Source organism: Salmo trutta, chromosome 12 (genome assembly GCF_901001165.1).
Source record: "Salmo trutta chromosome 12, fSalTru1.1, whole genome shotgun sequence".
In the NCBI taxonomy this organism is placed as follows: domain Eukaryota; kingdom Metazoa; phylum Chordata; class Actinopteri; order Salmoniformes; family Salmonidae; genus Salmo; species Salmo trutta.
The window spans coordinates 86,506,591-86,518,720 of NC_042968.1; the positions used below are offsets into that span (position 1 = coordinate 86,506,591).

General features: G+C 43.7%; 1 long non-coding RNA gene across 1 annotated transcript; it reads right to left on the reverse strand.

The window, feature by feature from the left end:
* Nucleotides 1–10,146: 10,146 nt before the first annotated feature.
* On the reverse strand, nt 10,147–11,220 carry LOC115202785 (uncharacterized). Its single transcript, XR_003880058.1, has 2 exons — nt 10,984–11,220; nt 10,147–10,866 (listed from the first exon to the last, which is right to left on the reverse strand). It is a non-coding gene; the product is annotated as an uncharacterized LOC115202785 (long non-coding RNA).
* Between the last annotated feature and the right edge of the window lie 910 nt (nt 11,221–12,130).

Sequence of the window (12,130 nt, forward strand, 5' to 3'; positions counted from 1 at the left end):
GATGGGCTATGTACAGGTCCAGTGATCTGTGAGCTGCTCTGACAGCTGGTGCTTAAAGCTAGTGAGGGAGATAAGTGTTTCCAGTTTCAGAGATTTTTGTAGTTCGTTCCAGTCATTGGCAGCAGAGAACTGGAAGGAGAGACGACCAAAGGAGGAGTTGGCTTTAGGGGTGACCAGAGAGATATACCTGCTGGAGCGCGTGCTACAGGTGGGTGCTGCTATGGTGACCAGTGAGCGGAGATAAGGGGGGACTTTACCTAGCAGGGTCTTGTAGATGACCTGGAGCCAATGTGTTTGGCGACGATTATGAAGCGAAGGCCAGCCAACGAGAGCGTACAGGTCGCAGTGGTGGGTAGTATATGGGGCTTTGGTGACAAAACGGATGGCACTGTGATAGACTGCATCCAGCTTGTTGAGTAGGGTATTGGAGGCTATTTTGTAAATGACATCGCCGAAGTCGAGGATTGGTAGGATGGTCAGTTTTACGAGGGTATGTTTGGCAGCATGAGTGAAGGATGCTTTGTTGCGAAATAGGAAGCCAATTCTAGATTTCACTTTGGATTGGAGATGATTGATGTGAGTCTGGAAGGAGAGCTAACAGTCTAACCAGACACCTAGGTATTTGTAGTTGTCCACAAATTCTAAGTTAGAACTGTCCAGAGAAGTGATGCTGGACAGGCGGGCAGGTGCAGGCAGCGATCGGTTGAAGAGCATGCATTTAGTTTTACTTGGGTTTAGGAGCAGTTGGAGACCACGGAAGGATAGTTGAATGGCATTGAAGCTCGTCTGGAGGGTTGTTAACACAGTGTCCAAAGAAGGGCCAGAAGTATACAGAATGGTGTCGTCTGCGTAGAGGTGGATCAGAGATTCACCAGCAGCAAGAGCGACATCATTTATGTATACAGAGAAAAGAGTTGGCCCAAGAATTGAACCCTGTGGTACCCCCATAGAGACTGCCAGAGGTCCAGACAGTAGGCCCTCCGATTTGACACACTGAACTCTGTCAGAGAAGTAGTTGGTGAACCAGGCGACGCAATCGTTTGAGAAACCAAGGCTACAGAGTCTGCCGATGAGGATGTGGTGATTAACAGAGTCAAAAGCTTTGGCCAGGTCAATGAATACGGCAGCACAGTATTGTTTCTTATCGATGGCGGTTACGATGTCGTTTAGGACCTTGAGCGTGGCTGAGGTGCACCCATGACCAGCTCTGAAACCAGATTGCATAGCGGAGAGGGTGCGGTGGGATTCGAAATGGTCGGTAATCTGTTTGTTGACTTGGCTTTCGAAGACCTTAGAAAGGCAGGGTAGGATGGATATAGGTCTGTAGCAATTTGGGTCAAGAGTGTCACCTCCTTTGAAGAGGGGGATGACAGCAGCTGCTTTCCAATCTATGGGAATCTCAGATGACACGAAAGAGAGGTTGAACAGGCTAGTAATAGGGGTTGCAATAATTTCGGCAGATCATTTTAGAAAGAAAGGGTCCAGATTGTCAAGCCCAGCTGATTTGTAGGGGTCCAGATTTTGCAGCTCTTTCAGAACATCAGCTGAATGGATTTGGGAGAAGGAGAAATGGGGAGGCTTGGGCGAGTAGCTGTGGGGGTTGCAGTGCTGTTGAATGCAGTAGGGGTAGTTAGGTGGAAAGCATGGCCAGCCGTAGAGAAATGCTTATTGAAATTCTCAATTATAGTGGGCTTATCGGTGGTGACAGAGTTTCCTATCCTCAGTGCAGTGGGCAGTTGGGAGGAGGTGTTCTTATTCTCCATGGACTTTACAATGTCCCAGAACTTTTTAGAGTTGGAGTTGCACGAAGCAAATTTCTGTTTGAAAAAGCTAGCCTTGGCGTTTCTAACTGCGTTTCTAACTGCCTGTGTGTATTGGTTTCTAACTTCCCTAAAAAGTTGCATATCGCGGGGGCAGTTCGATGCTAATGCAGAACGCCACAGGATATTTTTGTGTTGGTTAAGGGCAGTCAGGTCTGGGGAGAACCAAGGGCTATATCTGTTCCTGGTTCTAAATTTCTTGAAAGGGGCATGCTTATTTAAGATGGAGAGGAAGGCATTTAAAAAAAATAACCAGGCATCCTCTACTGACGGGATGAGGTCAATATCCTTCCAGGATATCAGGGCCAGATCGATTAGAAAGGCTTGCTCGTTGAAATGTTTCAGGGAGCGTTTGACAGTGATGAGTGGAGGTCGTTTGACCGCTGACCCATTACGGGTGCAGGCAATGAGGCAGTGATCGCTGAGATCTTGGTTGAAAACAGCAGAGGTGTATTTAGAAGGCACGTTGGTTAGGATGATATCTATGAGGGTGCCAGTTTTTGCGGCTTTGGGGTTGTACCTGGTGGGTTCATTAATAATTTGTGTGAGATTGAGGGCATCAAGCTTGGATTGTAGGATGGCTGGGGTGTTAAGCATGTCCCAGTTTAGGTCACCTAGTAGCACGAGCTCTGAAGATAGATGGGGGCAATCAGTTCACATATGGAGTCCAGAGCACAGCTAGGGGCCGAGGGGGGTCTATAGCAGGCGGCAACGGTGAGAGACTTGTTTTTGGAGAGGTGGATTTTTAAAAGTAGAAGTTCAAATTGTTTGGGTACAGACCTGGATAGCAGGACAGAACTCTGCAGGCTATCTCTGCAGTAGATTGCAACACCGCCCCCTTTATGCTAGGCATTGGAAAACCTCCCTGGTCTTTGATGTTGAATCTGTGTTTGAAATTCACCGCTTGACTGAGGGACCTTACTGTATGTGTGTCATTCAAAAACGGTCGATGTGGATAAGTATGTCCAGTCTTTGGGTGAGGATCTGAGAGAAGCCATGACATTGGCTCAGCAGCATGCAAGTAAGCAACAAAAGAGACAAGCCGAGGTCTACAACAGACGGTCGAAGGGTCATTCGGTAGAGAAGGGAGACAGAGTTCTACTTGCTAACAAGGGAGAGAGGGGCAAGAAGAAACTGGCTGATCGCTGGGACAGTGCGGTGTACATAGTTGTTGCGAAGAACAGCTCACTGAACACATATCGTATACAGCACCCTACCACTGGACGCATCAAGACGGTGCATAGGAACCTGATTATGCCAGTCAACTTTCTGCCTTTGCCTTCATGGGAGGAACCTGAGAGTCACGGATATCTATCGAGTGGTGACGTGTTCTCTGAGATGTCTGCAGCGTCCAGCAAAATGGATGGGAGTGACGCAAGGACTGTCCACTGGGTAGCAAGCCTGTCATTCAAAAATCATGTTGAACACTGTTATTGCACAATTTATGTGGAATTATATGGAATTATGTATTTTTACAAATTAATTAAAAATGAAAAGCTGAAATGTCTTCAGTCAATAAGTTTTCAACCCCTTTGTTATGGCAAACCTAAATAAGTTCAGAAGTATAAAACATCAGAATTCTACTGTGAAAATAAATAAATACATTATTCCATATAATTCCACTGTGACATTATGGGGTATTGTGTGTATGCCACTGACACAAAATCAGCCTGTAACATAACATGTGGAAAAAGTTAAGGGGTGTGAATACTTCCAGAAGTGACCAATAAATGTGATTTGAACAGTCCAGTATTTCTTCTTGAACCTGGGTGCTTTTGGATGTGTGTTATAAGTCATTGTCCTGCTGGATGACCCACAATCTTCAAAGGAGAGCAACTTCAAAGAAAAAAACACCTTCCCTACAATCAAACAGGGTGGTTTGTTAGTGCTGTGGAATTGCTTTGCTACTTGGGACCTTGAACATGTGCAAGACATCATAAAGCTGGGCTGATTACCAAGGTGTTTTGGAGTGCAATGATCAACCCAGTATCCAAAAACGGTATTTCTGTTAAAGGTTGTGGGTCTTCCATCAGGACAACGTGTTGTATTCAGCCTGCATTCTTTGGCTTGCTAACTCTCCTGAGTGGCGCAGTGGTCTAAGACACTGCTTGAGGCATCACTACAGACCCTGGTTTGATCCCAGGCTGTATCACAACTGGCTGTGATCGGTAGTCCCATAGGGCGGCGCACAATTGGCCCAGCTGTCACGACTTCCTCCGAAGTCGGTCCCTCTCCTTGTTTGGGTGACGGTTGACGTCACCGGTCTTCTAGCCATCGCCAGTCCACCTTTCCATTTGTTTTGTCTTCCCACACACCTGGTTTCAATCCCATCAATTACATGTTGTGTATTTAACCCTCTGTTCCCCCCCCCCCCCCCCCCCCATGTCCTTGTCCGGTATTGTTAATTGTAAGTGCACGTTATGTCTGGTGTGTGCTGGGTTATGTACCCATTTATTGATTGTTCTGTTTTCCGGTGGTTTTTAATTATACTGCGCCGTTGGAATCAGTTTTTGCGCTCCTGCGTCTGATTTCTCAGTACACACCCCTTACACCAGCGTTGTCCGGGTTAGGGGAAGGTTTGGCCGGGGGTAGGCTGTCATTGTAAAATAAGAATTTGTTGCCTAGTTAAATATAAAACTGTGCCTGCACTGCCCGTCGTTGTGATTCTTGGTCCTGTTCGCAGTGTTTCTTTTCTTGCTGATTTTATAATTCTGCCTTAACTGCAATTGATTCTTTAAAATTCAATAAAAAAATAGACGAGGAATGATTCATTTTAAAATGATAGAATGGTTTGAATTATAAACTATAGGATCAAATCGGATAACCAGTGATATACAGTATTCTGTAGGCCATAAAGAACTGTATGTAACGGGCGTCGTATAGAGGGGACCAAAACGCTGCGTTTTGAGTGCTCATTATGATATTTATTAATTCAAAAATACTAAAGACAAAATAACAAAAGGCAAACGATCAGAAATACAGTTCTGTCAGGTACAAAGACTAAATAGAAAATAACTGCCCAAAAACACAGCTGGAAAAAAACCCTACTTTAATATGATCTCAAATCAGAGGCAATGAGGACCAGCTGCCTCCAATTGGAGATCAACCCCCCCAAAAAACATAGAAAAACTAGAACTTAAACATAGCAATAGAAAACATAGAAAAACACAAAACACCCCCGTCACGCCCTGACCTACTCTACCATAGAAAATCACATCTTACTATGGTCAGGACGTGACAGTAGTACCCCCCCCCCCCCCCCAAAGGTGCAGACTCCGAATGCACCTAAAACAAAATAAACCACAAAAACAAAAGGGAGTGTAGGGAGGGTGACAATTGTCTATGGCGGCTCAAATGCAGTCCACATAACCTTAACCTCCAGCAGAGGAGGCGGCTCCGGTGCGTACTCCCCGCTCCACCCGCTGATCCTTCTGCTTTATTACCACCTGACGGTGGATCGTCGTCGAAAGAACCGGACTGTAGATCATTGCTGGAGGTTCTGGGCTGCAGGCCGCCGCTGGAGGCTCCGGACTGGGGATGCGCACTGGAGGTCTGATGCGTGGGACTGGCATAGGTGGCGCCAGCCTGGTAACACGCACCTCAGGTCGAGTGCGGGGAGGAGGCACAGGACGTACTGGACTGTAGAAGCGCACTGGAGGGAGAGTGCGAGGAGCAGGCACAGGACATACTGGGCTTTGGAGGCGCACTGGAAAGAGAGTGCGAGGAGCAGGAACAGGACATACCGGGCTGTTGAGACTTACTGAAGACCTGGTGTGTATCGCCGGTATCACTTGTTCCGGAACTTCCACACACTTCTCAGGATATGTACGGGGAGCTGACTCTGGTGGCACCAAACTGACGACACGTTCCTTTGGGAAAAACTTGTGCGTCCTCCACCAACTCAATAACTCTCCCATTTCTCCCTCTTCTCCCAGATTGGCTCTGGTTTGCTCATCAGCTCTGCCGACTGCTCCATGTGCCCCCCCAAAAGATATCTTTGGCTTTCTGTAGCCTCTCGTGCCTCTGTGGCAGGCTTCTATATCTGTCTATTACTTGGCCCCAAGTCCAGTTTACCCTCTCTAGCCTCTCCTTCAGAGACCAGGTATCCATCTCCTCCTGAGCACGCTGCTTGATCCAGTTGTGGTGGGCAGTTCTGTAACGGGCGTCTGATAGAGGGGACCAAAACGCAGCGTGTTGAGTGCTCATTATGATATTTATTAACTCAAAAATACTAAAGACAAAATAACAAAAGGCAAACGATCAGAAATACAGTTCTGTCAGGTACAAAGACTAAACAAAAAATAACTGCCCACAAACACAGGTGGAAAAAAAAAACCTACTTAAATATGATCTCCAATCAGAGGCAACAAGGACCAGCTGCCTCCAATTGGAGATCAACTCCCCAAAAAACAACATAGAAATAGAAAAACAAGAACTTAAACATAGAAATAGAAAACATAGAAAAACACCCCCTGTCACGCCCTGACCTACTCTACCATAGAAAATCACATCTTACTATGGTCAGGACGTGACAGTGTAGCCTACCTTTATGTCCTCTTTTAGACCCCTGGTGTGTTAATCAGCATTGTAGATACTGTAAGTGGTTTAAAAACACCCCAAAAAGCTAGAGGAGCCCCCTAGTGGTGTATGTTTTAGTGCATATTCTGAGGTTTACACAGGCTGCACACACACACACACACACACACACACACACACACACACACACACACACACACACACACACACACACACACACACAATGACATCTTATTGCTCTTTTTATTGCAGTACATAATGTTTATTTATAGATGTTTATTTTTTGTGTGAGCATGGCCTTATTGGATGCATATTGGATGGCTGTCATTCATATTCCATTCACCCAGCTCAATGTAACATTGATAGGTTTAGGCTACTACATGATACTCTACTTTTCCCTGTTCCCATCATGAGGTTGCTACAACCTAGCCTATGAATGAAAGTTTACAATTTAGGTGCATAGGTCAAGAGAAACATTGTAAGAAATTAAGGTGACAGACAGTGACACATTCAAACTGCCTTGTACACTCTTGCCTGTATCTAGCATGTAAAAGTAGCGGTCAGTGACGTTTAAGATAAGGGAGGACATTTTTTTTATGATCAATGCCTTATTTCTGTTACAGCATATTGGATTTTATTTATTCTTTATTTAATTAGACAAGTCAGTTAAGAACAAATAATTGTCACGTCCTGACCAGCAGAGGGTGTAGTTGTGTAGTATTTTGGTCAGGACTTGGCAGAAGATGTCTGTGTATGTTTGTTCTGGGTGTTGTTTCTATGTTGGTCTGTGTGGCTCCCGATCAGGGACAGCTGGTTATCGTTGTTCCTCATTGGGAGTCATATATTTAGGAGTATGTTTGTCACTTGAGTTTGTGGGTGGTTGTGTTAACACTGCTATGATTTTGTAAGTAGCCTGTTAGCCTGTCTGAAGTCGTCCGTGTTTATTGTTTTGGTGTTCACAGTTTAATAAATATCATGATGAGCACACAACCCGCTGCGTATTGGTCAACTTTCTCAGACGATGATTTCTCTGTTTCGTCTGACGACGACTGCCGTTACAATGACGGCCTACCCTGGCCAAACCCTAACCCGGACGATGCTGGGCCAATTGTGTGCCGCCCTATGGGACTCCCAATCACAGCCGGTTGTGATACAGCCTGGAATCGAACCAGGGTCTGTAGTGATGCCTCTAGCACTGAGATCCAGTGCCTCATATCATAACCGCTAACCGCGACACACAGCCTACATTGTTAATGTTACCATATTAGCTAGCATCATAGCTAGTCAACATAGCTGCTAGAACTAACGTGTTAGTTCAACCTCTATATGTAACATCATTAATTAAGATAACAATCCTAAGTTACCAAACCCGTTCACAGGAATGGATAACACTACAGATCCCTCCAGTCTCCACAGATTTAGGAAAATATGCGCTAGTTTTTTTTAAATCCTAATTTGTGGAACAATCTGCAGAGTTCACTGCAGTTAGATGTGCTGGTGCCACTCAGGCAGTTTAAATTATTGAATGAGGACCTCTATGTAGTTGAATATGTTGCTTTTATTAAATGTTCATTTTTTTATTGTGTTGAATTATATTGTTTTATACACGTGTATGTTTTTTTCAAACAAAAAAAAAATTAAGAATTTGGTGGATCAGTTTAATATTGCGGAAAGAATGTTGCTTCCATCAATGTAATTGTCTGCATAATTTCCAATCCCCATATTTTTGGGGTAAATATATATATATCCATATACATACATGCATGCATACATATACACATATATACATATGTAACCGATGTGAAATGGCTAGTTAGTTAGCGGTGGATTGGTTGCTGCGGAAAAGGAGGAGGTCAAAAGGGGGGTGAAGTGTAACCGATGTGAAATGGCTAGTTAGTTAGCGGTGGTGCGCGCTAAAAGCATTTCAATCGGTGACGTCACTCGCTCTGAGACTTGAAGTAGGGTTTCCCCTTGCGTTGCAAGGGCCGCGGTTTTTGTGGCGCGATGGGTAACGATACTTCGTGGGGTGTCAGTTGTTGATGTGTGCAAGGGTCCCTGGTTCGAGCCCAGGTTGGGGCGATGAGAAGGATGGAACCTACACTGGTACACATACACATACCTAGACATACATACTTTTCAAAAATGTACCTTTATTATTCCCCGCAAACCCTACCACCCTTCTCCCAATTGGAGTAAACCAATAAACACTTAGGCTTCTACCTTCAGTTTATATATCTTATACACATTTTACAGACACAATCTATTTTACAATAGTTATATTTTGTTTGTTTTTAGCCCTTCTTCTATTTCTGATGTCCATCCAGTTTGATTTCTTTTTGTAACTGTGCTATTTCACAAAAGTTCTGAACGTATATACATTCTACAGACCCCGTATGTTTTACATTGGTTATTTTATTAGTCCCACCCTTGAGCTCCATTCAACCCCTCCCATCTATCTCTCAACACCATCCATTTTGTATTTCTATTTGCCATATATTTTTCAACTGTGCAATGATGCTTCACAGAAGTATTGAACCTTTCTATTCTCATAGCCTCTACAGACTGTAAATTAAAAATAAACATTTTTGACGAGTTTCCGAAGAAAGTACTTTGTTTTTGAGCCTGTAATCGAACCCACAAATGCTGATGCTCCAGATACTCAACTAGTCTAATGAAGGCCAGTTTTATTGCTTTTTTAATCAGAACAACAGTTTTCAGCAGTGCTAACATAATTGTAAAAGGGTTTTCTAATGATCAATTAGCCTTTTAAAATGATCAACTTGGATTAGCTAACACAACGTGCCATTGGAACACAAGAGTGATGGTTGCTGATAATGGGCCTCTGTACGCCTACGTAGATATTCCATAAAAATCTGCAGTTTCCAGCTACAATAGTCATTTACAACATTAACAATGTCTAAACTGTATTTCTGATCAATTTGATGTTATTTTAATGGAAAAAAGGTGCTTTTCTTTAAAAAACAAGGACATTTCTAAGTGACCCCAAACTTTTGAACGGTAGTGTACGTTAGCAGCTCATTTGAGTTAGCCTGCACTGTAACTAATTAGCTAATAAAACATATATTTTTTACATTTTCGAAATGTATTTACTTACTTGAATAGGTTCTCCCAGCCATGTGGACGATTGGAAACATGTCAGCAAAGTTTGTTTGTCACCAGAAAATAATGTTTAACAGTTTCGCTAGCTTGATGCTAACTGTCATGTATTTACATGTACTTACCTGGAGTGCCTGAGGGTGGCGCTGTTAGTAATTACTACATGTGATCAGCTGTACTTGCACTTGACCCGTGACATCTGATGAACTTGGATTCACAGCATTGACAGGGAGATGACAACTGGAAATGAGGACATGTTCATTGGGACAACTGAACTGAAACAGTGAAGTAGAGTGTGTAGCACAGCTAGTGGATATCAATGAGAAAAATACTGAGAAAGAGCAGTGGACAGAAACACTATAAATAAACAACCAGAAACTTACTGTTGAACTGGATACCGGAGCTGAGCGTAATGTCTTGTCCATGTAATGTCTTGTCCATGAGAGACTTTCACGATTCCATGCAAACGTCCAACTGCAAGCTAGTGATGTATTCTGGCCACCAGATAGAGCAAAAAGGCAAGAAAACACTCAAATGTCAATACAAAGAGAAGGTGTTTGATCTGGAATTTAAAGTGATAGAACAAGATGTACCTGCAATACTTGGAAGATCAGCTTGTCTGCAAATGGGCTTAATACAGAGAATATTCAAGCTTGAACAAAGGACAGCGATAGACATTTTGAATATGAAGATTTATTCACAGGACTTAAATGTTTTCCAGGAGTTCATCACATACAAATATACCCAGATATCACACCAGTGGTTCACTCACCCAGACAATTGCCTGTAGCACTAAAAGGAAGGACTTGAAAAGGAACTGAACCGCATGGAAAACATGGATGTCGTCATCAGGAAAACTGAGCCTACTGAATGGGTAAACAGCCTACTGAATGGGTAAACAGCCTACTGAATGGGTAAACAGCTTACTAAATGGGTAAACAGCCTACTGAATAGGTAAACAGCCTACTGAATGTGTAAAAAGCTTACTGAATGGGTAAACAGCCTACTGAATGGGTAAACAGCCTACTGAATGGGTAAACAGCTTACTGAATGGGTAAACAGCCTACTGAATGGGTAAGCTAGCGAGGGAGATGTGTTTCATATACATACAATCAGGGTAAAGTTGCTGAGCAGGAGGATAAAAAAAGCCTTCTTTTGTCCTGCACCTGACTTTGGTGCAGGGCATGTGATGTCCATAGCCTCTTCGTCGCAAAACTCACGGATCTTCTCAAAAACATAACTTTGTCTAGCTGTGTCCAGTCCAGGTGGTGCTTGTACAGGCGGACCATCTATTGGAGGAAGGATGTCAGCGTTGCGCAGCAGCTGAAACCTGGTCCCGACTGATTCCGAACGCTCCTTGGTGACAACAACACAAGGCTCCAGAGCATCGAAGCTGTAAAACAGGAAACATCTCTAACAAATTAGGACATTACAACCTTGCACATCAATTCACCTCCCAGGTTTAGATAAGAAGAATAACCTCATACAATGCAATGAAAATGATATTCACCTGAAGTGCTGGTACTGCTTGAACTGTGGCAGCGGACTGAAGTACGGAGTCAGATGTTGTTGCCAGCCATAGCTTTCCACCAGCACCGTAACATCCTCCAGTCTAACCAGCTGTGGGATGTGATAACTCACAGCCAGACTACACGTACCTCTGGTTGGGGGCAGAGCTCAATAAAATAATATCCAGTGAGTAGAATAATAACCACATATGCAAAGGAAGAGATTATATATTTATACCTTTGTGTACCTTTTTTATACATTTTTTATTTCACCATTATTTAACCAGGTAGGCCAGTTGAGAACAAGTTCTCATTTACAACTGCAACCTGGCCAAGATAAAGTAAAGCAGTGCGACACAAACAACAACACAGAGTTACACATGGGATAAACAAAAGTACAGTCAATAACACAATAGAAAAAAGTCTGTATACAGTGTGTGCAAATGGCGTGAGGAGGTAAGGCAATAAATAGGCCATAGTAGCAAAGTAATTACAATTTAGCAAATTAACACTGGAGTGATAGATGTGCAGATGATGTGCAAGTATAAATACTGGTGTGCAAAAAAGTAAATAAAAACAATATGGGGATGAGGTAGGTAGATTGTATGGGCTATTTACAGATGGGCTATGTACAGCTACAGCGACCGGTTAGCTGCTCAGATAGCTGATGTTCAAAGTTAGTGAGGGAGATATAAGTCTCCAACTTCAGCGATTTTTGCAATTCGTTCCAGTCATTGGCAGTAGAGAACTGGAAGGAAAGGCGACCAAAGGAGGTGTTGGCTTTGGGGATGACCAGTGAGATATACCTGCTGGAGCGCGTGCTACAGGTGGGTGTTGTTAGGGTGACCAGTGAGCTGAGATAAGGTGGAGATTTACCTAGAAAAGACTTATAGATGACCTGGAAACAGTGGGTCTGGCGACAAATTTGTAGCAAGGGCCAGCCGACGAGAGCATACAGGTCGCAGTGGTGGGTGGAATATGGGGCTTTGGTGACAAAACTAATGGCACTGTGATAGACTGCATCCAGTTTGCTGAGTAGAGTGTTGGAGGCTATTTTGTAAATGACATCGCCGAAGTCGAGGATCGGTAGGATAGTCAGTTTTACGAGGGTATGTTTGGCGGCGTGAGTGAAGGAGGCTTTGTTGCGAA